The following is a 23,639-nucleotide window of genomic DNA, read 5'->3' on the forward strand; positions in this document are numbered from 1 at the left end:
GTTCAAGCATACACCTTTCTTACCTTAAATGTTAACCGTATTGAGTCCGACGTTCGCATTGCCTCTTTGCGGCAGTTTATTTACGACGCCTGTGCGGACGTAGTGTTTTTGCAGGAAGTGTTGTTTTCTGATCTCTCTCTACCTGGATTTCAAACTGTTTTTAATGTCGCGCCGGAATATTCAACAGGAACTGCTCTTTTCTTTCGAGAGGGCATTCCTATTACTGACATTGAATTCCTTGACTCTGGCCGTGGGATTGGTTGTCGTCTTTTTGATCTCCGCCTCGTTGTTTTGTATGCCCCCTCTGGTTCGGGTCACACTGTGGCTCGATCGCGCTTTTATAAAGAAGAGCTTATTTATCTTTTGCGCCAGAGTCCTCGGAGTCTCCTGCTCGGAGGCGATTTTAATTGTGTTTTACGCCCTGCAGACCAGTCCCCCAATTTTAATTATTGCCGTGATTTACATGACTTAGTTCGTACGATGCATCTGCGTGATGTTTGGGAACACAAATATCCAACCCTGGTGAAATATACGTTTTTTACCGCGTCCTCATGCAGTAGACTCGACAGATTCTATTTATCTGATTTTTTATGTGATAAAATTCTTTCTGTCGATGTTATTCCTACTAGTTTTTCTGACCATTGTGCTTTTACTGCAACTGTAAATCTTAGTCGCCAACCTGCAAAACTTTATCGTTCCCAGTGGATGTTAAATGTTTCCCACCTTGCCGACAGTGCTATGGATGATGTTATAAGTGGCGTGTGGGAGCGATGTCTTCGCTCTGTCCCGCGATACCCCTCCTTGCTGGTTTGGTGGACTGCGTTTGCCAAGCCCAAGATTCGTCAGACTTTGATTTTCTACTGTGCTGCTAGGACGCGTGATTTTAAGAACACGTATGAATATTACTACTCTGTCCTGCGTGAACTATATGACGCGGCGGGTACCTCTCCACTGCGGATCCATGATGTTCGTCGTATTAAAGCCAAGCTCTTGAGCCTTAAACGACGACAGATGGATGGTCTGCGAGTTAAGTCGAAACCTCACTCTCTTGTTGAAGGTGAACTGACATCCTTGTACCACCTGCTACGGCATCAGACTCGTCGTCGTCGCTCCTTCATCTCTTCTCTTACGGTGGATGATGGGCGACAGCTTATTGCACAGGAGGAAATGGTTCGTGCTCTTCATCAGTATTACACTAGTCTATATTCTGCCGATGATTCTGGTGAGTCTCTTTCGGATGATGTCTTTGGGGATCTAACTGCGACGATCGCGCCTGACGCGAACGGCGAATTTCTCCGGGAGTTCCAGGTAGATGATGTTTTCGATTTTATTGCTCGCTCTCCGTCCAGTAAATCGCCGGGTCCAGACGGCCTACCTAAAGAATTTTATCTCCGTTTTTGGCCTCTTTTGGGTGGCATTTTTACGCAGATTTTAAATGAGATTGTCAGGGGGATGGATGTGCCTGCCGATTTTAAAGTAGGGAAAATTGTTTTAATCCCGAAGTCCTCTGGTCGTTTATCTGCTGCCAATCTTCGTCCGCTCACATTGCTGAATTTTGACTATAAGACAGCTGCTAGAGCGCTCAATAGCCGGTTGTCTTCTCTGCTTCGGGGTGTGATTGGTGCACATCAATGTTGTTTTCATGATAGATCTATTCTGACACCAGTAGCCGAATATCGGGATGTTGTCTCGGTTGCGGCGGTTACAAACGTACATTGTGCCTTTGCCTTCCTTGATTTTTATAAGGCTTTTGATCACGTCAGTCATGTGTTTTTAGATCGTGTTTTAGGTACAATAGGTTTTAACGCTTCATCACGTGGTGTTCTTGGCAATTTGTATAGGGGAATAACAGTTCGGGTGTCAGTCAATGGGCAGCTGACGCCGCCCATTGCTATCCGCCGCGGAGTGCCTCAGGGTAGTCCGCTCTCTATGTCTTTATTCGTATTGTCCCTGGAACCGCTGCTTCGGACTATTGCTCTCAAGCTTCAGGGTATGTCCCTCTCTGGTGGGAAGCTCTCTGTTAAGGCATATGCGGATGATGTCGTTGTTCTCCTCCGTCAACGTGATGATATCCCGTTGTTGAAAGGGGCGGTTGATGCATACTGTCGTGTCTCTGGAGCGCGTCTCAATCAGGGTAAATGTAAGTTCCTTGATATTCGAGGATTTCGCGATGCTGACGTCCCTTGGGCCACTTTTGTCGATCGCCATACGTCCTTGGGGATTATCATTGATCGGTGTCCTCTAAAAATGGCGGCTCTCAATTGGAAATCTGTCACCGAGAAGATACAGGGGGCTCTGATGGTCCATGAGCAGCGCTCTGCTACCATTTTGCAAAAAGTCAGAATTTTAGACACCTACGTTCTATGTAAAGCTTATTATGTTGCTCAGCTGTTCCCACTTCCCATGATGGTGGCGAAAAGGTTGCGCCAATTGTCTAGCAGGTTTATATGGAAGGGCCATCTATTCAAGTTACGTTACGAGGTAATGACGAAACCGCGTCTCTCCGGAGGCTTGGGCCTCTCTGACATTACTCGCAAGGCGTCTGCTTTGTACGTCCACCGAACGACTCTAATTGTTACGCAAGAAGTGACTTCAATTACATCCAGGCTTTTTACTGTTGTGCGTCCGGCGAGCCTTGCTCCACCTGTCGATGTCGGACGCCTAAATTTTAAGTTGAAACACATTCGGGAATTTTACATTGCGGTGAGTTACCTCGGTGACGTCTTCTTGCGGCGACCGGTGCCAACGACCAAGGGCTTGATTGCCCGCTGGGAGGGGCTGGCCGGTCCCAATCCAATAGAACTGGCGTCTCCATCTGTGTCCTGGAGGAACGTCTGGAAGAACGTTAGTCTGCCGATCCACTCTATGGCCGTGGCGTCCACGTGGTATAGGGTAATAAATAATTTGGTTCCCACCAATGTACGACTGCACCGTATTGGTCTTTCTGACACGGACACCTGTACTCGGTGTGGTCTCCAGGATACCCTTGAACATCGATTCACCTGCTGTGGGCACCTTGCTAATTGGCGTTGGCTCAGGAAACAACTTGCTTTTGTCACTAGGTCTGCTGAAGCCGCTTATACTATTGACATCATCGTCCGGCCCGATTCTTCCTTTTTTCCGCGGACGAAGCTCCATACCGTCATGTGGTTGATTGGCCATTTCGTACATTTTGTCAACAGTTGTCATGAAGAGGATGGACACCTAGCGTTTCGGCAGTACATGCTTACTGCTTACTGGCAGCGCTTGCGATTGCCAGGCCTCCGAGATGATTTTGCCAATATGCTTAGCCTGACATTTGAAAGAGAGGGTGTTGGCTAAGGTCACCTGTGTGAGCCATTTTCTTTTATACTGTTTCTGGATTTGCCGCCTTTATATATGTTTCTTCTCTACACCAGGACTGAAGTTTTCGTGTTTTAATCTTTATTTCAGTCAGCAGTCTACATTATATAGTCATGTTTTAGGATTTTAATTTCAGTACTGTAAAAAAAAAAAAAAAAAAAAAAAGTCGGTAACAAAAAAAAAAAAAAAAGTGGTTAAGGCGTTTGAAAAAAAAAAAAAAAAAAAAAAAAGTTGGTTAGAGCGTCGTGCTAATAACGCGAAGGTCGTGGGTTCGATCCCCCCACGGGCCACTACTCTTTTACTACTACGAAAAGGCAGCGCCGATTTCAGCTGGCGAGTGTGATGACCAAAAGATCATCACCCTGCGTGGAAGTTGACAGAGGATCCGAACCCGACTCGTCGGGAAGCGCTACATCATTCACTCGGCAATGGCCATAATATCTTGAATACACTGGTTCTCAACCGATAAAGAGAAAATGAAAGAAAATGTCCGATTGCCGATGCGCAACCACTTTGGCCCCTGTCAGTACTTGGGCGGGTGAGCGCATGGGAACACAGGGTACTATTGGCAGTTTTACTTCCTATTTTTGTTTCTCCTTAGTTTTCGGAGCTGCAGCCCGATTCGGTCAGGGAGACGCCACCGTGAAATGAAGGGGGCGTGCTGTGTGTCCATCGCCTAGCCTCACCTCTCTTTACCTCTCTCAGTCGTTTCTCGTGCTTGTCGTTTTGATATAGGCCGATTTGAGAGCGTCAGCTCTCGCGTCAGCCGAGCAAAGTCGAGACACACTAAGGGCTGGTATGCAGCGAGTAGGAGGCCGGAAAAACAATAATTTAAGAGCGCGTGGCAAAAGTACTCATACGCGAAATTAAAAGCCTGCTGCGGTGGCCGGGAATCGAACCCGGATCAACTGCTTGGAAGGCAACTATGCTGACCATTACACCACCACCGCACAAGCGAGCGCCCCGCCTCCGCGCTGTGTCGGCTTCCCGCCTGTCGGCAGCGGCCGAAGGTGATCGTACCTGGCAGGCGCATTTCGAGGTAGGCTAGGGGAGCACATCCAGACGCATTCGGACAGCGTATCCGCGCACATTTCGCATCCTTTGGCAAGAGTCGGCGCCGGCGAGGACCGCGTTCTGGCGGCATTTTTAAGCAGTGCAGTGCAGGATTCAGCGTCTGCAGCATCTTCTCCACAGAATGCTACGGCGCTTGACGGCAGTCCCACTTTCCCTTGAGACATCTGCTCGGGAAGCAGCGTGAAGTTGCCGCTGGCCCCAGCATCGGTGGTTCAGTGGTAGAATGCTCGCCTGCCACGCGGGCGGCCCGGGTTCGATTCCCGGCCGATGCATCATTTTGCTTTTCCCGCGATAATGCTGCCGTGTGGCTTGCGCGCTTGAGATGCACGATCCGCAAGAATATATAGCTGGATTCCCTTGAGAAGAACCGAGAACGCAGCACTCGCCGGTCCCCACTAGGACGCTCGCATGATGTTCTGCAGACTAGCGTCGGCTTGGCCTCACAAGTTGCTGTGTCCAGGTGCCTCCGAGGCACTGAGCTTTAACGACAAGGAGTGCTGCCTATCGTTGCAACAGCTGCAGCAACACCGCAATCAACTGGGCCGGCAGTGCGCGTGTAGCAACAGAACACGTTACCCAGGAAGTACAGTGTCTCTACGTCTAATATTGGGTACGGTATTTACCCAGTTTCCAGGACCAGTGGTGCACCCGTGCCTCGGTAGCGCAGTAGGCAGCGCGTAAGTCTCATAATCTTAAGGTCGTGAGTTCGATCCTCACCCGGGGCATTTAATTTTCTGTGACTGATGGTGGCGCTGTTGCTAGGGCGCCAACGTAGTTCTTGTTTGTTATCCACAACTTTTCAACGCTTCAGCGGGAAAATGTTTACCTCCTGTTATTGCTACTTACAGCTTCCCTTTTCCTCTTCTCCCAGCAGAGCATGAAGCCAAAAGCATTGCTCTGCGGCGTTTGAGGTGCGCGCCTTGCCAGTCAGTCTGTGCAAAGATGCTCGCAAAGAGAGAAGGGCGCCGACGCGGCACTCGACACGAAATGCGACAAGCGACCGTACGAACGGTCGAACGAAACGGCCGCATCCGGTGTGGTCTAGTGGCTAGGATACCTGGCTTTCACCCAGGAGGCCCGGGTTCGATTCCCGGTACCGGAACGGAATTTTTTCCACACGAGTCGTGACAAGTTTGAGCTGTCCGAGCGGCCGTTTCCCGTCCTGCTCGCAATATAGCTACTGTTTCGTGACCGTCAGCAGAATATAGACTAGGGAAGCAGACGCACGACGACCATAGAAATGGTGTACGGCTTCATGCCACCAGTTTCCAGCGTAGGGCTGAGCAACTGCATCTGCTGGGGCCCGTTAGCTCAGTTGGTTAGAGCGTCGTGCTAATAACGCGAAGGTCGTGGGTTCGATCCCCCCACGGGCCACTACTCTTTTACTACTACGAAAAGGCAGCGCCGATTTCAGCTGGCGAGTGTGATGACCAAAAGATCATCACCCTGCGTGGAAGTTGACAGAGGATCCGAACCCGACTCGTCGGGAAGCGCTACATCATTCACTCGGCAATGGCCATAATATCTTGAATACACTGGTTCTCAACCGATAAAGAGAAAATGAAAGAAAATGTCCGATTGCCGATGCGCAACCACTTTGGCCCCTGTCAGTACTTGGGCGGGTGAGCGCATGGGAACACAGGGTACTATTGGCAGTTTTACTTCCTATTTTTGTTTCTCCTTAGTTTTCGGAGCTGCAGCCCGATTCGGTCAGGGAGACGCCACCGTGAAATGAAGGGGGCGTGCTGTGTGTCCATCGCCTAGCCTCACCTCTCTTTACCTCTCTCAGTCGTTTCTCGTGCTTGTCGTTTTGATATAGGCCGATTTGAGAGCGTCAGCTCTCGCGTCAGCCGAGCAAAGTCGAGACACACTAAGGGCTGGTATGCAGCGAGTAGGAGGCCGGAAAAACAATAATTTAAGAGCGCGTGGCAAAAGTACTCATACGCGAAATTAAAAGCCTGCTGCGGTGGCCGGGAATCGAACCCGGATCAACTGCTTGGAAGGCAAGTATGCTGACCATTACACCACCACCGCACAAGCGAGCGCCCCGCCTCCGCGCTGTGTCGGCTTCCCGCCTGTCGGCAGCGGCCGAAGGTGATCGTACCTGGCAGGCGCATTTCGAGGTAGGCTAGGGGAGCACATCCAGACGCATTCGGACAGCGTATCCGCGCACATTTCGCATCCTTTGGCAAGAGTCGGCGCCGGCGAGGACCGCGTTCTGGCGGCATTTTTAAGCAGTGCAGTGCAGGATTCAGCGTCTGCAGCATCTTCTCCACAGAATGCTACGGCGCTTGACGGCAGTCCCACTTTCCCTTGAGACATCTGCTCGGGAAGCAGCGTGAAGTTGCCGCTGGCCCCAGCATCGGTGGTTCAGTGGTAGAATGCTCGCCTGCCACGCGGGCGGCCCGGGTTCGATTCCCGGCCGATGCATCATTTTGCTTTTCCCGCGATAATGCTGCCGTGTGGCTTGCGCGCTTGAGATGCACGATCCGCAAGAATATATAGCTGGATTCCCTTGAGAAGAACCGAGAACGCAGCACTCGCCGGTCCCCACTAGGACGCTCGCATGATGTTCTGCAGACTAGCGTCGGCTTGGCCTCACAAGTTGCTGTGTCCAGGTGCCTCCGAGGCACTGAGCTTTAACGACAAGGAGTGCTGCCTATCGTTGCAACAGCTGCAGCAACACCGCAATCAACTGGGCCGGCAGTGCGCGTGTAGCAACAGAACACGTTACCCAGGAAGTACAGTGTCTCTACGTCTAATATTGGGTACGGTATTTACCCAGTTTCCAGGACCAGTGGTGCACCCGTGCCTCGGTAGCGCAGTAGGCAGCGCGTAAGTCTCATAATCTTAAGGTCGTGAGTTCGATCCTCACCCGGGGCATTTAATTTTCTGTGACTGATGGTGGCGCTGTTGCTAGGGCGCCAACGTAGTTCTTGTTTGTTATCCACAACTTTTCAACGCTTCAGCGGGAAAATGTTTACCTCCTGTTATTGCTACTTACAGCTTCCCTTTTCCTCTTCTCCCAGCAGAGCATGAAGCCAAAAGCATTGCTCTGCGGCGTTTGAGGTGCGCGCCTTGCCAGTCAGTCTGTGCAAAGATGCTCGCAAAGAGAGAAGGGCGCCGACGCGGCACTCGACACGAAATGCGACAAGCGACCGTACGAACGGTCGAACGAAACGGCCGCATCCGGTGTGGTCTAGTGGCTAGGATACCTGGCTTTCACCCAGGAGGCCCGGGTTCGATTCCCGGTACCGGAACGGAATTTTTTCCACACGAGTCGTGACAAGTTTGAGCTGTCCGAGCGGCCGTTTCCCGTCCTGCTCGCAATATAGCTACTGTTTCGTGACCGTCAGCAGAATATAGACTAGGGAAGCAGACGCACGACGACCATAGAAATGGTGTACGGCTTCATGCCACCAGTTTCCAGCGTAGGGCTGAGCAACTGCATCTGCTGGGGCCCGTTAGCTCAGTTGGTTAGAGCGTCGTGCTAATAACGCGAAGGTCGTGGGTTCGATCCCCCCACGGGCCACTACTCTTTTACTACTACGAAAAGGCAGCGCCGATTTCAGCTGGCGAGTGTGATGACCAAAAGATCATCACCCTGCGTGGAAGTTGACAGAGGATCCGAACCCGACTCGTCGGGAAGCGCTACATCATTCACTCGGCAATGGCCATAATATCTTGAATACACTGGTTCTCAACCGATAAAGAGAAAATGAAAGAAAATGTCCGATTGCCGATGCGCAACCACTTTGGCCCCTGTCAGTACTTGGGCGGGTGAGCGCATGGGAACACAGGGTACTATTGGCAGTTTTACTTCCTATTTTTGTTTCTCCTTAGTTTTCGGAGCTGCAGCCCGATTCGGTCAGGGAGACGCCACCGTGAAATGAAGGGGGCGTGCTGTGTGTCCATCGCCTAGCCTCACCTCTCTTTACCTCTCTCAGTCGTTTCTCGTGCTTGTCGTTTTGATATAGGCCGATTTGAGAGCGTCAGCTCTCGCGTCAGCCGAGCAAAGTCGAGACACACTAAGGGCTGGTATGCAGCGAGTAGGAGGCCGGAAAAACAATAATTTAAGAGCGCGTGGCAAAAGTACTCATACGCGAAATTAAAAGCCTGCTGCGGTGGCCGGGAATCGAACCCGGATCAACTGCTTGGAAGGCAACTATGCTGACCATTACACCACCACCGCACAAGCGAGCGCCCCGCCTCCGCGCTGTGTCGGCTTCCCGCCTGTCGGCAGCGGCCGAAGGTGATCGTACCTGGCAGGCGCATTTCGAGGTAGGCTAGGGGAGCACATCCAGACGCATTCGGACAGCGTATCCGCGCACATTTCGCATCCTTTGGCAAGAGTCGGCGCCGGCGAGGACCGCGTTCTGGCGGCATTTTTAAGCAGTGCAGTGCAGGATTCAGCGTCTGCAGCATCTTCTCCACAGAATGCTACGGCGCTTGACGGCAGTCCCACTTTCCCTTGAGACATCTGCTCGGGAAGCAGCGTGAAGTTGCCGCTGGCCCCAGCATCGGTGGTTCAGTGGTAGAATGCTCGCCTGCCACGCGGGCGGCCCGGGTTCGATTCCCGGCCGATGCATCATTTTGCTTTTCCCGCGATAATGCTGCCGTGTGGCTTGCGCGCTTGAGATGCACGATCCGCAAGAATATATAGCTGGATTCCCTTGAGAAGAACCGAGAACGCAGCACTCGCCGGTCCCCACTAGGACGCTCGCATGATGTTCTGCAGACTAGCGTCGGCTTGGCCTCACAAGTTGCTGTGTCCAGGTGCCTCCGAGGCACTGAGCTTTAACGACAAGGAGTGCTGCCTATCGTTGCAACAGCTGCAGCAACACCGCAATCAACTGGGCCGGCAGTGCGCGTGTAGCAACAGAACACGTTACCCAGGAAGTACAGTGTCTCTACGTCTAATATTGGGTACGGTATTTACCCAGTTTCCAGGACCAGTGGTGCACCCGTGCCTCGGTAGCGCAGTAGGCAGCGCGTAAGTCTCATAATCTTAAGGTCGTGAGTTCGATCCTCACCCGGGGCATTTAATTTTCTGTGACTGATGGTGGCGCTGTTGCTAGGGCGCCAACGTAGTTCTTGTTTGTTATCCACAACTTTTCAACGCTTCAGCGGGAAAATGTTTACCTCCTGTTATTGCTACTTACAGCTTCCCTTTTCCTCTTCTCCCAGCAGAGCATGAAGCCAAAAGCATTGCTCTGCGGCGTTTGAGGTGCGCGCCTTGCCAGTCAGTCTGTGCAAAGATGCTCGCAAAGAGAGAAGGGCGCCGACGCGGCACTCGACACGAAATGCGACAAGCGACCGTACGAACGGTCGAACGAAACGGCCGCATCCGGTGTGGTCTAGTGGCTAGGATACCTGGCTTTCACCCAGGAGGCCCGGGTTCGATTCCCGGTACCGGAACGGAATTTTTTCCACACGAGTCGTGACAAGTTTGAGCTGTCCGAGCGGCCGTTTCCCGTCCTGCTCGCAATATAGCTACTGTTTCGTGACCGTCAGCAGAATATAGACTAGGGAAGCAGACGCACGACGACCATAGAAATGGTGTACGGCTTCATGCCACCAGTTTCCAGCGTAGGGCTGAGCAACTGCATCTGCTGGGGCCCGTTAGCTCAGTTGGTTAGAGCGTCGTGCTAATAACGCGAAGGTCGTGGGTTCGATCCCCCCACGGGCCACTACTCTTTTACTACTACGAAAAGGCAGCGCCGATTTCAGCTGGCGAGTGTGATGACCAAAAGATCATCACCCTGCGTGGAAGTTGACAGAGGATCCGAACCCGACTCGTCGGGAAGCGCTACATCATTCACTCGGCAATGGCCATAATATCTTGAATACACTGGTTCTCAACCGATAAAGAGAAAATGAAAGAAAATGTCCGATTGCCGATGCGCAACCACTTTGGCCCCTGTCAGTACTTGGGCGGGTGAGCGCATGGGAACACAGGGTACTATTGGCAGTTTTACTTCCTATTTTTGTTTCTCCTTAGTTTTCGGAGCTGCAGCCCGATTCGGTCAGGGAGACGCCACCGTGAAATGAAGGGGGCGTGCTGTGTGTCCATCGCCTAGCCTCACCTCTCTTTACCTCTCTCAGTCGTTTCTCGTGCTTGTCGTTTTGATATAGGCCGATTTGAGAGCGTCAGCTCTCGCGTCAGCCGAGCAAAGTCGAGACACACTAAGGGCTGGTATGCAGCGAGTAGGAGGCCGGAAAAACAATAATTTAAGAGCGCGTGGCAAAAGTACTCATACGCGAAATTAAAAGCCTGCTGCGGTGGCCGGGAATCGAACCCGGATCAACTGCTTGGAAGGCAAGTATGCTGACCATTACACCACCACCGCACAAGCGAGCGCCCCGCCTCCGCGCTGTGTCGGCTTCCCGCCTGTCGGCAGCGGCCGAAGGTGATCGTACCTGGCAGGCGCATTTCGAGGTAGGCTAGGGGAGCACATCCAGACGCATTCGGACAGCGTATCCGCGCACATTTCGCATCCTTTGGCAAGAGTCGGCGCCGGCGAGGACCGCGTTCTGGCGGCATTTTTAAGCAGTGCAGTGCAGGATTCAGCGTCTGCAGCATCTTCTCCACAGAATGCTACGGCGCTTGACGGCAGTCCCACTTTCCCTTGAGACATCTGCTCGGGAAGCAGCGTGAAGTTGCCGCTGGCCCCAGCATCGGTGGTTCAGTGGTAGAATGCTCGCCTGCCACGCGGGCGGCCCGGGTTCGATTCCCGGCCGATGCATCATTTTGCTTTTCCCGCGATAATGCTGCCGTGTGGCTTGCGCGCTTGAGATGCACGATCCGCAAGAATATATAGCTGGATTCCCTTGAGAAGAACCGAGAACGCAGCACTCGCCGGTCCCCACTAGGACGCTCGCATGATGTTCTGCAGACTAGCGTCGGCTTGGCCTCACAAGTTGCTGTGTCCAGGTGCCTCCGAGGCACTGAGCTTTAACGACAAGGAGTGCTGCCTATCGTTGCAACAGCTGCAGCAACACCGCAATCAACTGGGCCGGCAGTGCGCGTGTAGCAACAGAACACGTTACCCAGGAAGTACAGTGTCTCTACGTCTAATATTGGGTACGGTATTTACCCAGTTTCCAGGACCAGTGGTGCACCCGTGCCTCGGTAGCGCAGTAGGCAGCGCGTAAGTCTCATAATCTTAAGGTCGTGAGTTCGATCCTCACCCGGGGCATTTAATTTTCTGTGACTGATGGTGGCGCTGTTGCTAGGGCGCCAACGTAGTTCTTGTTTGTTATCCACAACTTTTCAACGCTTCAGCGGGAAAATGTTTACCTCCTGTTATTGCTACTTACAGCTTCCCTTTTCCTCTTCTCCCAGCAGAGCATGAAGCCAAAAGCATTGCTCTGCGGCGTTTGAGGTGCGCGCCTTGCCAGTCAGTCTGTGCAAAGATGCTCGCAAAGAGAGAAGGGCGCCGACGCGGCACTCGACACGAAATGCGACAAGCGACCGTACGAACGGTCGAACGAAACGGCCGCATCCGGTGTGGTCTAGTGGCTAGGATACCTGGCTTTCACCCAGGAGGCCCGGGTTCGATTCCCGGTACCGGAACGGAATTTTTTCCACACGAGTCGTGACAAGTTTGAGCTGTCCGAGCGGCCGTTTCCCGTCCTGCTCGCAATATAGCTACTGTTTCGTGACCGTCAGCAGAATATAGACTAGGGAAGCAGACGCACGACGACCATAGAAATGGTGTACGGCTTCATGCCACCAGTTTCCAGCGTAGGGCTGAGCAACTGCATCTGCTGGGGCCCGTTAGCTCAGTTGGTTAGAGCGTCGTGCTAATAACGCGAAGGTCGTGGGTTCGATCCCCCCACGGGCCACTACTCTTTTACTACTACGAAAAGGCAGCGCCGATTTCAGCTGGCGAGTGTGATGACCAAAAGATCATCACCCTGCGTGGAAGTTGACAGAGGATCCGAACCCGACTCGTCGGGAAGCGCTACATCATTCACTCGGCAATGGCCATAATATCTTGAATACACTGGTTCTCAACCGATAAAGAGAAAATGAAAGAAAATGTCCGATTGCCGATGCGCAACCACTTTGGCCCCTGTCAGTACTTGGGCGGGTGAGCGCATGGGAACACAGGGTACTATTGGCAGTTTTACTTCCTATTTTTGTTTCTCCTTAGTTTTCGGAGCTGCAGCCCGATTCGGTCAGGGAGACGCCACCGTGAAATGAAGGGGGCGTGCTGTGTGTCCATCGCCTAGCCTCACCTCTCTTTACCTCTCTCAGTCGTTTCTCGTGCTTGTCGTTTTGATATAGGCCGATTTGAGAGCGTCAGCTCTCGCGTCAGCCGAGCAAAGTCGAGACACACTAAGGGCTGGTATGCAGCGAGTAGGAGGCCGGAAAAACAATAATTTAAGAGCGCGTGGCAAAAGTACTCATACGCGAAATTAAAAGCCTGCTGCGGTGGCCGGGAATCGAACCCGGATCAACTGCTTGGAAGGCAACTATGCTGACCATTACACCACCACCGCACAAGCGAGCGCCCCGCCTCCGCGCTGTGTCGGCTTCCCGCCTGTCGGCAGCGGCCGAAGGTGATCGTACCTGGCAGGCGCATTTCGAGGTAGGCTAGGGGAGCACATCCAGACGCATTCGGACAGCGTATCCGCGCACATTTCGCATCCTTTGGCAAGAGTCGGCGCCGGCGAGGACCGCGTTCTGGCGGCATTTTTAAGCAGTGCAGTGCAGGATTCAGCGTCTGCAGCATCTTCTCCACAGAATGCTACGGCGCTTGACGGCAGTCCCACTTTCCCTTGAGACATCTGCTCGGGAAGCAGCGTGAAGTTGCCGCTGGCCCCAGCATCGGTGGTTCAGTGGTAGAATGCTCGCCTGCCACGCGGGCGGCCCGGGTTCGATTCCCGGCCGATGCATCATTTTGCTTTTCCCGCGATAATGCTGCCGTGTGGCTTGCGCGCTTGAGATGCACGATCCGCAAGAATATACAGCTGGATTCCCTTGAGAAGAACCGAGAACGCAGCACTCGCCGGTCCCCACTAGGACGCTCGCATGATGTTCTGCAGACTAGCGTCGGCTTGGCCTCACAAGTTGCTGTGTCCAGGTGCCTCCGAGGCACTGAGCTTTAACGACAAGGAGTGCTGCCTATCGTTGCAACAGCTGCAGCAACACCGCAATCAACTGGGCCGGCAGTGCGCGTGTAGCAACAGAACACGTTACCCAGGAAGTACAGTGTCTCTACGTCTAATATTGGGTACGGTATTTACCCAGTTTCCAGGACCAGTGGTGCACCCGTGCCTCGGTAGCGCAGTAGGCAGCGCGTAAGTCTCATAATCTTAAGGTCGTGAGTTCGATCCTCACCCGGGGCATTTAATTTTCTGTGACTGATGGTGGCGCTGTTGCTAGGGCGCCAACGTAGTTCTTGTTTGTTATCCACAACTTTTCAACGCTTCAGCGGGAAAATGTTTACCTCCTGTTATTGCTACTTACAGCTTCCCTTTTCCTCTTCTCCCAGCAGAGCATGAAGCCAAAAGCATTGCTCTGCGGCGTTTGAGGTGCGCGCCTTGCCAGTCAGTCTGTGCAAAGATGCTCGCAAAGAGAGAAGGGCGCCGACGCGGCACTCGACACGAAATGCGACAAGCGACCGTACGAACGGTCGAACGAAACGGCCGCATCCGGTGTGGTCTAGTGGCTAGGATACCTGGCTTTCACCCAGGAGGCCCGGGTTCGATTCCCGGTACCGGAACGGAATTTTTTCCACACGAGTCGTGACAAGTTTGAGCTGTCCGAGCGGCCGTTTCCCGTCCTGCTCGCAATATAGCTACTGTTTCGTGACCGTCAGCAGAATATAGACTAGGGAAGCAGACGCACGACGACCATAGAAATGGTGTACGGCTTCATGCCACCAGTTTCCAGCGTAGGGCTGAGCAACTGCATCTGCTGGGGCCCGTTAGCTCAGTTGGTTAGAGCGTCGTGCTAATAACGCGAAGGTCGTGGGTTCGATCCCCCCACGGGCCACTACTCTTTTACTACTACGAAAAGGCAGCGCCGATTTCAGCTGGCGAGTGTGATGACCAAAAGATCATCACCCTGCGTGGAAGTTGACAGAGGATCCGAACCCGACTCGTCGGGAAGCGCTACATCATTCACTCGGCAATGGCCATAATATCTTGAATACACTGGTTCTCAACCGATAAAGAGAAAATGAAAGAAAATGTCCGATTGCCGATGCGCAACCACTTTGGCCCCTGTCAGTACTTGGGCGGGTGAGCGCATGGGAACACAGGGTACTATTGGCAGTTTTACTTCCTATTTTTGTTTCTCCTTAGTTTTCGGAGCTGCAGCCCGATTCGGTCAGGGAGACGCCACCGTGAAATGAAGGGGGCGTGCTGTGTGTCCATCGCCTAGCCTCACCTCTCTTTACCTCTCTCAGTCGTTTCTCGTGCTTGTCGTTTTGATATAGGCCGATTTGAGAGCGTCAGCTCTCGCGTCAGCCGAGCAAAGTCGAGACACACTAAGGGCTGGTATGCAGCGAGTAGGAGGCCGGAAAAACAATAATTTAAGAGCGCGTGGCAAAAGTACTCATACGCGAAATTAAAAGCCTGCTGCGGTGGCCGGGAATCGAACCCGGATCAACTGCTTGGAAGGCAAGTATGCTGACCATTACACCACCACCGCACAAGCGAGCGCCCCGCCTCCGCGCTGTGTCGGCTTCCCGCCTGTCGGCAGCGGCCGAAGGTGATCGTACCTGGCAGGCGCATTTCGAGGTAGGCTAGGGGAGCACATCCAGACGCATTCGGACAGCGTATCCGCGCACATTTCGCATCCTTTGGCAAGAGTCGGCGCCGGCGAGGACCGCGTTCTGGCGGCATTTTTAAGCAGTGCAGTGCAGGATTCAGCGTCTGCAGCATCTTCTCCACAGAATGCTACGGCGCTTGACGGCAGTCCCACTTTCCCTTGAGACATCTGCTCGGGAAGCAGCGTGAAGTTGCCGCTGGCCCCAGCATCGGTGGTTCAGTGGTAGAATGCTCGCCTGCCACGCGGGCGGCCCGGGTTCGATTCCCGGCCGATGCATCATTTTGCTTTTCCCGCGATAATGCTGCCGTGTGGCTTGCGCGCTTGAGATGCACGATCCGCAAGAATATATAGCTGGATTCCCTTGAGAAGAACCGAGAACGCAGCACTCGCCGGTCCCCACTAGGACGCTCGCATGATGTTCTGCAGACTAGCGTCGGCTTGGCCTCACAAGTTGCTGTGTCCAGGTGCCTCCGAGGCACTGAGCTTTAACGACAAGGAGTGCTGCCTATCGTTGCAACAGCTGCAGCAACACCGCAATCAACTGGGCCGGCAGTGCGCGTGTAGCAACAGAACACGTTACCCAGGAAGTACAGTGTCTCTACGTCTAATATTGGGTACGGTATTTACCCAGTTTCCAGGACCAGTGGTGCACCCGTGCCTCGGTAGCGCAGTAGGCAGCGCGTAAGTCTCATAATCTTAAGGTCGTGAGTTCGATCCTCACCTGGGGCATTTAATTTTCTGTGACTGATGGTGGCGCTGTTGCTAGGGCGCCAACGTAGTTCTTGTTTGTTATCCACAACTTTTCAACGCTTCAGCGGGAAAATGTTTACCTCCTGTTATTGCTACTTACAGCTTCCCTTTTCCTCTTCTCCCAGCAGAGCATGAAGCCAAAAGCATTGCTCTGCGGCGTTTGAGGTGCGCGCCTTGCCAGTCAGTCTGTGCAAAGATGCTCGCAAAGAGAGAAGGGCGCCGACGCGGCACTCGACACGAAATGCGACAAGCGACCGTACGAACGGTCGAACGAAACGGCCGCATCCGGTGTGGTCTAGTGGCTAGGATACCTGGCTTTCACCCAGGAGGCCCGGGTTCGATTCCCGGTACCGGAACGGAATTTTTTCCACACGAGTCGTGACAAGTTTGAGCTGTCCGAGCGGCCGTTTCCCGTCCTGCTCGCAATATAGCTACTGTTTCGTGACCGTCAGCAGAATATAGACTAGGGAAGCAGACGCACGACGACCATAGAAATGGTGTACGGCTTCATGCCACCAGTTTCCAGCGTAGGGCTGAGCAACTGCATCTGCTGGGGCCCGTTAGCTCAGTTGGTTAGAGCGTCGTGCTAATAACGCGAAGGTCGTGGGTTCGATCCCCCCACGGGCCACTACTCTTTTACTACTACGAAAAGGCAGCGCCGATTTCAGCTGGCGAGTGTGATGACCAAAAGATCATCACCCTGCGTGGAAGTTGACAGAGGATCCGAACCCGACTCGTCGGGAAGCGCTACATCATTCACTCGGCAATGGCCATAATATCTTGAATACACTGGTTCTCAACCGATAAAGAGAAAATGAAAGAAAATGTCCGATTGCCGATGCGCAACCACTTTGGCCCCTGTCAGTACTTGGGCGGGTGAGCGCATGGGAACACAGGGTACTATTGGCAGTTTTACTTCCTATTTTTGTTTCTCCTTAGTTTTCGGAGCTGCAGCCCGATTCGGTCAGGGAGACGCCACCGTGAAATGAAGGGGGCGTGCTGTGTGTCCATCGCCTAGCCTCACCTCTCTTTACCTCTCTCAGTCGTTTCTCGTGCTTGTCGTTTTGATATAGGCCGATTTGAGAGCGTCAGCTCTCGCGTCAGCCGAGCAAAGTCGAGACACACTAAGGGCTGGTATGCAGCGAGTAGGAGGCCGGAAAAACAATAATTTAAGAGCGCGTGGCAAAAGTACTCATACGCGAAATTAAAAGCCTGCTGCGGTGGCCGGGAATCGAACCCGGATCAACTGCTTGGAAGGCAACTATGCTGACCATTACACCACCACCGCACAAGCGAGCGCCCCGCCTCCGCGCTGTGTCGGCTTCCCGCCTGTCGGCAGCGGCCGAAGGTGATCGTACCTGGCAGGCGCATTTCGAGGTAGGCTAGGGGAGCACATCCAGACGCATTCGGACAGCGTATCCGCGCACATTTCGCATCCTTTGGCAAGAGTCGGCGCCGGCGAGGACCGCGTTCTGGCGGCATTTTTAAGCAGTGCAGTGCAGGATTCAGCGTCTGCAGCATCTTCTCCACAGAATGCTACGGCGCTTGACGGCAGTCCCACTTTCCCTTGAGACATCTGCTCGGGAAGCAGCGTGAAGTTGCCGCTGGCCCCAGCATCGGTGGTTCAGTGGTAGAATGCTCGCCTGCCACGCGGGCGGCCCGGGTTCGATTCCCGGCCGATGCATCATTTTGCTTTTCCCGCGATAATGCTGCCGTGTGGCTTGCGCGCTTGAGATGCACGATCCGCAAGAATATATAGCTGGATTCCCTTGAGAAGAACCGAGAACGCAGCACTCGCCGGTCCCCACTAGGACGCTCGCATGATGTTCTGCAGACTAGCGTCGGCTTGGCCTCACAAGTTGCTGTGTCCAGGTGCCTCCGAGGCACTGAGCTTTAACGACAAGGAGTGCTGCCTATCGTTGCAACAGCTGCAGCAACACCGCAATCAACTGGGCCGGCAGTGCGCGTGTAGCAACAGAACACGTTACCCAGGAAGTACAGTGTCTCTACGTCTAATATTGGGTACGGTATTTACCCAGTTTCCAGGACCAGTGGTGCACCCGTGCCTCGGTAGCGCAGTAGGCAGCGCGTAAGTCTCATAATCTTAAGGTCGTGAGTTCGATCCTCACCCGGGGCATTTAATTTTCTGTGACTGATGGTGGCGCTGTTGCTAGGGCGCCAACGTAGTTCTTGTTTGTTATCCACAACTTTTCAACGCTTCAGCGGGAAAATGTTTACCTCCTGTTATTGCTACTTACAGCTTCCCTTTTCCTCTTCTCCCAGCAGAGCATGAAGCCAAAAGCATTGCTCTGCGGCGTTTGAGGTGCGCGCCTTGCCAGTCAGTCTGTGCAAAGATGCTCGCAAAGAGAGAAGGGCGCCGACGCGGCACTCGACACGAAATGCGACAAGCGACCGTACGAACGGTCGAACGAAACGGCCGCATCCGGTGTGGTCTAGTGGCTAGGATACCTGGCTTTCACCCAGGAGGCCCGGGTTCGATTCCCGGTACCGGAACGGAATTTTTTCCACACGAGTCGTGACAAGTTTGAGCTGTCCGAGCGGCCGTTTCCCGTCCTGCTCGCAATATAGCTACTGTTTCGTGACCGTCAGCAGAATATAGACTAGGGAAGCAGACGCACGACGACCATAGAAATGGTGTACGGCTTCATGCCACCAGTTTCCAGCGTAGGGCTGAGCAACTGCATCTGCTGGGGCCCGTTAGCTCAGTTGGTTAGAGCGTCGTGCTAATAACGCGAAGGTCGTGGGTTCGATCCCCCCACGGGCCACTACTCTTTTACTACTACGAAAAGGCAGCGCCGATTTCAGCTGGCGAGTGTGATGACCAAAAGATCATCACCCTGCGTGGAAGTTGACAGAGGATCCGAACCCGACTCGTCGGGAAGCGCTACATCATTCACTCGGCAATGGCCATAATATCTTGAATACACTGGTTCTCAACCGATAAAGAGAAAATGAAAGAAAATGTCCGATTGCCGATGCGCAACCACTTTGGCCCCTGTCAGTACTTGGGCGGGTGAGCGCATGGGAACACAGGGTACTATTGGCAGTTTTACTTCCTATTTTTGTTTCTCCTTAGTTTTCGGAGCTGCAGCCCGATTCGGTCAGGGAGACGCCACCGTGAAATGAAGGGGGCGTGCTGTGTGTCCATCGCCTAGCCTCACCTCTCTTTACCTCTCTCAGTCGTTTCTCGTGCTTGTCGTTTTGATATAGGCCGATTTGAGAGCGTCAGCTCTCGCGTCAGCCGAGCAAAGTCGAGACACACTAAGGGCTGGTATGCAGCGAGTAGGAGGCCGGAAAAACAATAATTTAAGAGCGCGTGGCAAAAGTACTCATACGCGAAATTAAAAGCCTGCTGCGGTGGCCGGGAATCGAACCCGGATCAACTGCTTGGAAGGCAACTATGCTGACCATTACACCACCACCGCACAAGCGAGCGCCCCGCCTCCGCGCTGTGTCGGCTTCCCGCCTGTCGGCAGCGGCCGAAGGTGATCGTACCTGGCAGGCGCATTTCGAGGTAGGCTAGGGGAGCACATCCAGACGCATTCGGACAGCGTATCCGCGCACATTTCGCATCCTTTGGCAAGAGTCGGCGCCGGCGAGGACCGCGTTCTGGCGGCATTTTTAAGCAGTGCAGTGCAGGATTCAGCGTCTGCAGCATCTTCTCCACAGAATGCTACGGCGCTTGACGGCAGTCCCACTTTCCCTTGAGACATCTGCTCGGGAAGCAGCGTGAAGTTGCCGCTGGCCCCAGCATCGGTGGTTCAGTGGTAGAATGCTCGCCTGCCACGCGGGCGGCCCGGGTTCGATTCCCGGCCGATGCATCATTTTGCTTTTCCCGCGATAATGCTGCCGTGTGGCTTGCGCGCTTGAGATGCACGATCCGCAAGAATATATAGCTGGATTCCCTTGAGAAGAACCGAGAACGCAGCACTCGCCGGTCCCCACTAGGACGCTCGCATGATGTTCTGCAGACTAGCGTCGGCTTGGCCTCACAAGTTGCTGTGTCCAGGTGCCTCCGAGGCACTGAGCTTTAACGACAAGGAGTGCTGCCTATCGTTGCAACAGCTGCAGCAACACCGCAATCAACTGGGCCGGCAGTGCGCGTGTAGCAACAGAACACGTTACCCAGGAAGTACAGTGTCTCTACGTCTAATATTGGGTACGGTATTTACCCAGTTTCCAGGACCAGTGGTGCACCCGTGCCTCGGTAGCGCAGTAGGCAGCGCGTAAGTCTCATAATCTTAAGGTCGTGAGTTCGATCCTCACCTGGGGCATTTAATTTTCTGTGACTGATGGTGGCGCTGTTGCTAGGGCGCCAACGTAGTTCTTGTTTGTTATCCACAACTTTTCAACGCTTCAGCGGGAAAATGTTTACCTCCTGTTATTGCTACTTACAGCTTCCCTTTTCCTCTTCTCCCAGCAGAGCATGAAGCCAAAAGCATTGCTCTGCGGCGTTTGAGGTGCGCGCCTTGCCAGTCAGTCTGTGCAAAGATGCTCGCAAAGAGAGAAGGGCGCCGACGCGGCACTCGACACGAAATGCGACAAGCGACCGTACGAACGGTCGAACGAAACGGCCGCATCCGGTGTGGTCTAGTGGCTAGGATACCTGGCTTTCACCCAGGAGGCCCGGGTTCGATTCCCGGTACCGGAACGGAATTTTTTCCACACGAGTCGTGACAAGTTTGAGCTGTCCGAGCGGCCGTTTCCCGTCCTGCTCGCAATATAGCTACTGTTTCGTGACCGTCAGCAGAATATAGACTAGGGAAGCAGACGCACGACGACCATAGAAATGGTGTACGGCTTCATGCCACCAGTTTCCAGCGTAGGGCTGAGCAACTGCATCTGCTGGGGCCCGTTAGCTCAGTTGGTTAGAGCGTCGTGCTAATAACGCGAAGGTCGTGGGTTCGATCCCCCCACGGGCCACTACTCTTTTACTACTACGAAAAGGCAGCGCCGATTTCAGCTGGCGAGTGTGATGACCAAAAGATCATCACCCTGCGTGGAAGTTGACAGAGGATCCGAACCCGACTCGTCGGGAAGCGCTACATCATTCACTCGGCAATGGCCATAATATCTTGAATACACTGGTTCTCAACCGATAAAGAGAAAATGAAAGAAAATGTCCGATTGCCGATGCGCAACCACTTTGGCCCCTGTCAGTACTTGGGCGGGTGAGCGCATGGGAACACAGGGTACTATTGGCAGTTTTACTTCCTATTTTTGTTTCTCCTTAGTTTTCGGAGCTGCAGCCCGATTCGGTCAGGGAGACGCCACCGTGAAATGAAGGGGGCGTGCTGTGTGTCCATCGCCTAGCCTCACCTCTCTTTACCTCTCTCAGTCGTTTCTCGTGCTTGTCGTTTTGATATAGGCCGATTTGAGAGCGTCAGCTCTCGCGTCAGCCGAGCAAAGTCGAGACACACTAAGGGCTGGTATGCAGCGAGTAGGAGGCCGGAAAAACAATAATTTAAGAGCGCGTGGCAAAAGTACTCATACGCGAAATTAAAAGCCTGCTGCGGTGGCCGGGAATCGAACCCGGATCAACTGCTTGGAAGGCAACTATGCTGACCATTACACCACCACCGCACAAGCGAGCGCCCCGCCTCCGCGCTGTGTCGGCTTCCCGCCTGTCGGCAGCGGCCGAAGGTGATCGTACCTGGCAGGCGCATTTCGAGGTAGGCTAGGGGAGCACATCCAGACGCATTCGGACAGCGTATCCGCGCACATTTCGCATCCTTTGGCAAGAGTCGGCGCCGGCGAGGACCGCGTTCTGGCGGCATTTTTAAGCAGTGCAGTGCAGGATTCAGCGTCTGCAGCATCTTCTCCACAGAATGCTACGGCGCTTGACGGCAGTCCCACTTTCCCTTGAGACATCTGCTCGGGAAGCAGCGTGAAGTTGCCGCTGGCCCCAGCATCGGTGGTTCAGTGGTAGAATGCTCGCCTGCCACGCGGGCGGCCCGGGTTCGATTCCCGGCCGATGCATCATTTTGCTTTTCCCGCGATAATGCTGCCGTGTGGCTTGCGCGCTTGAGATGCACGATCCGCAAGAATATATAGCTGGATTCCCTTGAGAAGAACCGAGAACGCAGCACTCGCCGGTCCCCACTAGGACGCTCGCATGATGTTCTGCAGACTAGCGTCGGCTTGGCCTCACAAGTTGCTGTGTCCAGGTGCCTCCGAGGCACTGAGCTTTAACGACAAGGAGTGCTGCCTATCGTTGCAACAGCTGCAGCAACACCGCAATCAACTGGGCCGGCAGTGCGCGTGTAGCAACAGAACACGTTACCCAGGAAGTACAGTGTCTCTACGTCTAATATTGGGTACGGTATTTACCCAGTTTCCAGGACCAGTGGTGCACCCGTGCCTCGGTAGCGCAGTAGGCAGCGCGTAAGTCTCATAATCTTAAGGTCGTGAGTTCGATCCTCACCCGGGGCATTTAATTTTCTGTGACTGATGGTGGCGCTGTTGCTAGGGCGCCAACGTAGTTCTTGTTTGTTATCCACAACTTTTCAACGCTTCAGCGGGAAAATGTTTACCTCCTGTTATTGCTACTTACAGCTTCCCTTTTCCTCTTCTCCCAGCAGAGCATGAAGCCAAAAGCATTGCTCTGCGGCGTTTGAGGTGCGCGCCTTGCCAGTCAGTCTGTGCAAAGATGCTCGCAAAGAGAGAAGGGCGCCGACGCGGCACTCGACACGAAATGCGACAAGCGACCGTACGAACGGTCGAACGAAACGGCCGCATCCGGTGTGGTCTAGTGGCTAGGATACCTGGCTTTCACCCAGGAGGCCCGGGTTCGATTCCCGGTACCGGAACGGAATTTTTTCCACACGAGTCGTGACAAGTTTGAGCTGTCCGAGCGGCCGTTTCCCGTCCTGCTCGCAATATAGCTACTGTTTCGTGACCGTCAGCAGAATATAGACTAGGGAAGCAGACGCACGACGACCATAGAAATGGTGTACGGCTTCATGCCACCAGTTTCCAGCGTAGGGCTGAGCAACTGCATCTGCTGGGGCCCGTTAGCTCAGTTGGTTAGAGCGTCGTGCTAATAACGCGAAGGTCGTGGGTTCGATCCCCCCACGGGCCACTACTCTTTTACTACTACGAAAAGGCAGCGCCGATTTCAGCTGGCGAGTGTGATGACCAAAAGATCATCACCCTGCGTGGAAGTTGACAGAGGATCCGAACCCGACTCGTCGGGAAGCGCTACATCATTCACTCGGCAATGGCCATAATATCTTGAATACACTGGTTCTCAACCGATAAAGAGAAAATGAAAGAAAATGTCCGATTGCCGATGCGCAACCACTTTGGCCCCTGTCAGTACTTGGGCGGGTGAGCGCATGGGAACACAGGGTACTATTGGCAGTTTTACTTCCTATTTTTGTTTCTCCTTAGTTTTCGGAGCTGCAGCCCGATTCGGTCAGGGAGACGCCACCGTGAAATGAAGGGGGCGTGCTGTGTGTCCATCGCCTAGCCTCACCTCTCTTTACCTCTCTCAGTCGTTTCTCGTGCTTGTCGTTTTGATATAGGCCGATTTGAGAGCGTCAGCTCTCGCGTCAGCCGAGCAAAGTCGAGACAAGTCGAGACACACTAAGGGCTGGTATGCAGCGAGTAGGAGGCCGGAAAAACAATAATTTAAGAGCGCGTGGCAAAAGTACTCATACGCGAA

At 53.6% G+C, this 23,639-nt stretch overlaps 45 non-coding genes across 45 annotated transcripts; 36 read left to right on the forward strand and 9 right to left on the reverse strand.

Moving 5' to 3' along the window:
- Positions 1-4,220: 4,220 nt before the first annotated feature.
- On the reverse strand, positions 4,221-4,292 carry Trnag-ucc. Its single transcript has one exon. It is a non-coding gene; the product is annotated as a tRNA-Gly (tRNA).
- A 325-nt stretch (positions 4,293-4,617) lies between these two features.
- Positions 4,618-4,688, forward strand: Trnag-gcc. Its single transcript has one exon. It is a non-coding gene; the product is annotated as a tRNA-Gly (tRNA).
- Positions 4,689-5,068: 380 nt separating this feature from the next.
- On the forward strand, positions 5,069-5,141 carry Trnam-cau. The gene has a single exon. It is a non-coding gene; the product is annotated as a tRNA-Met (tRNA).
- Positions 5,142-5,446: 305 nt separating this feature from the next.
- Positions 5,447-5,518, forward strand: Trnae-uuc. The gene has a single exon. It is a non-coding gene; the product is annotated as a tRNA-Glu (tRNA).
- A 198-nt stretch (positions 5,519-5,716) lies between these two features.
- Positions 5,717-5,790, forward strand: Trnai-aau. The gene has a single exon. It is a non-coding gene; the product is annotated as a tRNA-Ile (tRNA).
- Positions 5,791-6,378: 588 nt separating this feature from the next.
- Positions 6,379-6,450, reverse strand: Trnag-ucc. The gene has a single exon. It is a non-coding gene; the product is annotated as a tRNA-Gly (tRNA).
- A 325-nt stretch (positions 6,451-6,775) lies between these two features.
- Positions 6,776-6,846, forward strand: Trnag-gcc. The gene has a single exon. It is a non-coding gene; the product is annotated as a tRNA-Gly (tRNA).
- Positions 6,847-7,226: 380 nt separating this feature from the next.
- On the forward strand, positions 7,227-7,299 carry Trnam-cau. The gene has a single exon. It is a non-coding gene; the product is annotated as a tRNA-Met (tRNA).
- A 305-nt stretch (positions 7,300-7,604) lies between these two features.
- Positions 7,605-7,676, forward strand: Trnae-uuc. The gene has a single exon. It is a non-coding gene; the product is annotated as a tRNA-Glu (tRNA).
- A 198-nt stretch (positions 7,677-7,874) lies between these two features.
- On the forward strand, positions 7,875-7,948 carry Trnai-aau. Its single transcript has one exon. It is a non-coding gene; the product is annotated as a tRNA-Ile (tRNA).
- Positions 7,949-8,536: 588 nt separating this feature from the next.
- Positions 8,537-8,608, reverse strand: Trnag-ucc. Its single transcript has one exon. It is a non-coding gene; the product is annotated as a tRNA-Gly (tRNA).
- Positions 8,609-8,933: 325 nt separating this feature from the next.
- Positions 8,934-9,004, forward strand: Trnag-gcc. The gene has a single exon. It is a non-coding gene; the product is annotated as a tRNA-Gly (tRNA).
- Positions 9,005-9,384: 380 nt separating this feature from the next.
- On the forward strand, positions 9,385-9,457 carry Trnam-cau. Its single transcript has one exon. It is a non-coding gene; the product is annotated as a tRNA-Met (tRNA).
- Positions 9,458-9,762: 305 nt separating this feature from the next.
- Positions 9,763-9,834, forward strand: Trnae-uuc. Its single transcript has one exon. It is a non-coding gene; the product is annotated as a tRNA-Glu (tRNA).
- A 198-nt stretch (positions 9,835-10,032) lies between these two features.
- Positions 10,033-10,106, forward strand: Trnai-aau. The gene has a single exon. It is a non-coding gene; the product is annotated as a tRNA-Ile (tRNA).
- A 588-nt stretch (positions 10,107-10,694) lies between these two features.
- On the reverse strand, positions 10,695-10,766 carry Trnag-ucc. The gene has a single exon. It is a non-coding gene; the product is annotated as a tRNA-Gly (tRNA).
- A 325-nt stretch (positions 10,767-11,091) lies between these two features.
- Positions 11,092-11,162, forward strand: Trnag-gcc. The gene has a single exon. It is a non-coding gene; the product is annotated as a tRNA-Gly (tRNA).
- A 380-nt stretch (positions 11,163-11,542) lies between these two features.
- Positions 11,543-11,615, forward strand: Trnam-cau. The gene has a single exon. It is a non-coding gene; the product is annotated as a tRNA-Met (tRNA).
- Positions 11,616-11,920: 305 nt separating this feature from the next.
- On the forward strand, positions 11,921-11,992 carry Trnae-uuc. The gene has a single exon. It is a non-coding gene; the product is annotated as a tRNA-Glu (tRNA).
- A 198-nt stretch (positions 11,993-12,190) lies between these two features.
- On the forward strand, positions 12,191-12,264 carry Trnai-aau. Its single transcript has one exon. It is a non-coding gene; the product is annotated as a tRNA-Ile (tRNA).
- A 588-nt stretch (positions 12,265-12,852) lies between these two features.
- Trnag-ucc lies at positions 12,853-12,924 on the reverse strand. Its single transcript has one exon. It is a non-coding gene; the product is annotated as a tRNA-Gly (tRNA).
- A 325-nt stretch (positions 12,925-13,249) lies between these two features.
- Positions 13,250-13,320, forward strand: Trnag-gcc. The gene has a single exon. It is a non-coding gene; the product is annotated as a tRNA-Gly (tRNA).
- A 380-nt stretch (positions 13,321-13,700) lies between these two features.
- Positions 13,701-13,773, forward strand: Trnam-cau. The gene has a single exon. It is a non-coding gene; the product is annotated as a tRNA-Met (tRNA).
- A 305-nt stretch (positions 13,774-14,078) lies between these two features.
- Trnae-uuc lies at positions 14,079-14,150 on the forward strand. Its single transcript has one exon. It is a non-coding gene; the product is annotated as a tRNA-Glu (tRNA).
- A 198-nt stretch (positions 14,151-14,348) lies between these two features.
- Positions 14,349-14,422, forward strand: Trnai-aau. Its single transcript has one exon. It is a non-coding gene; the product is annotated as a tRNA-Ile (tRNA).
- Positions 14,423-15,010: 588 nt separating this feature from the next.
- Trnag-ucc lies at positions 15,011-15,082 on the reverse strand. The gene has a single exon. It is a non-coding gene; the product is annotated as a tRNA-Gly (tRNA).
- A 325-nt stretch (positions 15,083-15,407) lies between these two features.
- Positions 15,408-15,478, forward strand: Trnag-gcc. The gene has a single exon. It is a non-coding gene; the product is annotated as a tRNA-Gly (tRNA).
- A 380-nt stretch (positions 15,479-15,858) lies between these two features.
- Positions 15,859-15,931, forward strand: Trnam-cau. Its single transcript has one exon. It is a non-coding gene; the product is annotated as a tRNA-Met (tRNA).
- Positions 15,932-16,236: 305 nt separating this feature from the next.
- On the forward strand, positions 16,237-16,308 carry Trnae-uuc. Its single transcript has one exon. It is a non-coding gene; the product is annotated as a tRNA-Glu (tRNA).
- A 198-nt stretch (positions 16,309-16,506) lies between these two features.
- Trnai-aau lies at positions 16,507-16,580 on the forward strand. Its single transcript has one exon. It is a non-coding gene; the product is annotated as a tRNA-Ile (tRNA).
- Positions 16,581-17,168: 588 nt separating this feature from the next.
- Positions 17,169-17,240, reverse strand: Trnag-ucc. Its single transcript has one exon. It is a non-coding gene; the product is annotated as a tRNA-Gly (tRNA).
- Positions 17,241-17,565: 325 nt separating this feature from the next.
- On the forward strand, positions 17,566-17,636 carry Trnag-gcc. Its single transcript has one exon. It is a non-coding gene; the product is annotated as a tRNA-Gly (tRNA).
- A 380-nt stretch (positions 17,637-18,016) lies between these two features.
- Positions 18,017-18,089, forward strand: Trnam-cau. The gene has a single exon. It is a non-coding gene; the product is annotated as a tRNA-Met (tRNA).
- A 305-nt stretch (positions 18,090-18,394) lies between these two features.
- Positions 18,395-18,466, forward strand: Trnae-uuc. The gene has a single exon. It is a non-coding gene; the product is annotated as a tRNA-Glu (tRNA).
- A 198-nt stretch (positions 18,467-18,664) lies between these two features.
- Trnai-aau lies at positions 18,665-18,738 on the forward strand. The gene has a single exon. It is a non-coding gene; the product is annotated as a tRNA-Ile (tRNA).
- Positions 18,739-19,326: 588 nt separating this feature from the next.
- On the reverse strand, positions 19,327-19,398 carry Trnag-ucc. The gene has a single exon. It is a non-coding gene; the product is annotated as a tRNA-Gly (tRNA).
- A 325-nt stretch (positions 19,399-19,723) lies between these two features.
- On the forward strand, positions 19,724-19,794 carry Trnag-gcc. The gene has a single exon. It is a non-coding gene; the product is annotated as a tRNA-Gly (tRNA).
- A 380-nt stretch (positions 19,795-20,174) lies between these two features.
- Positions 20,175-20,247, forward strand: Trnam-cau. The gene has a single exon. It is a non-coding gene; the product is annotated as a tRNA-Met (tRNA).
- A 305-nt stretch (positions 20,248-20,552) lies between these two features.
- On the forward strand, positions 20,553-20,624 carry Trnae-uuc. The gene has a single exon. It is a non-coding gene; the product is annotated as a tRNA-Glu (tRNA).
- Positions 20,625-20,822: 198 nt separating this feature from the next.
- On the forward strand, positions 20,823-20,896 carry Trnai-aau. The gene has a single exon. It is a non-coding gene; the product is annotated as a tRNA-Ile (tRNA).
- A 588-nt stretch (positions 20,897-21,484) lies between these two features.
- On the reverse strand, positions 21,485-21,556 carry Trnag-ucc. Its single transcript has one exon. It is a non-coding gene; the product is annotated as a tRNA-Gly (tRNA).
- A 325-nt stretch (positions 21,557-21,881) lies between these two features.
- Trnag-gcc lies at positions 21,882-21,952 on the forward strand. Its single transcript has one exon. It is a non-coding gene; the product is annotated as a tRNA-Gly (tRNA).
- Positions 21,953-22,332: 380 nt separating this feature from the next.
- Positions 22,333-22,405, forward strand: Trnam-cau. The gene has a single exon. It is a non-coding gene; the product is annotated as a tRNA-Met (tRNA).
- Positions 22,406-22,710: 305 nt separating this feature from the next.
- Positions 22,711-22,782, forward strand: Trnae-uuc. The gene has a single exon. It is a non-coding gene; the product is annotated as a tRNA-Glu (tRNA).
- A 198-nt stretch (positions 22,783-22,980) lies between these two features.
- Trnai-aau lies at positions 22,981-23,054 on the forward strand. Its single transcript has one exon. It is a non-coding gene; the product is annotated as a tRNA-Ile (tRNA).
- The last annotated feature ends 585 nt before the right edge of the window (positions 23,055-23,639 follow it).

Source organism: Schistocerca piceifrons, chromosome 2, assembly GCF_021461385.2.
Source record: "Schistocerca piceifrons isolate TAMUIC-IGC-003096 chromosome 2, iqSchPice1.1, whole genome shotgun sequence".
NCBI lineage: Eukaryota > Metazoa > Arthropoda > Insecta > Orthoptera > Acrididae > Schistocerca > Schistocerca piceifrons.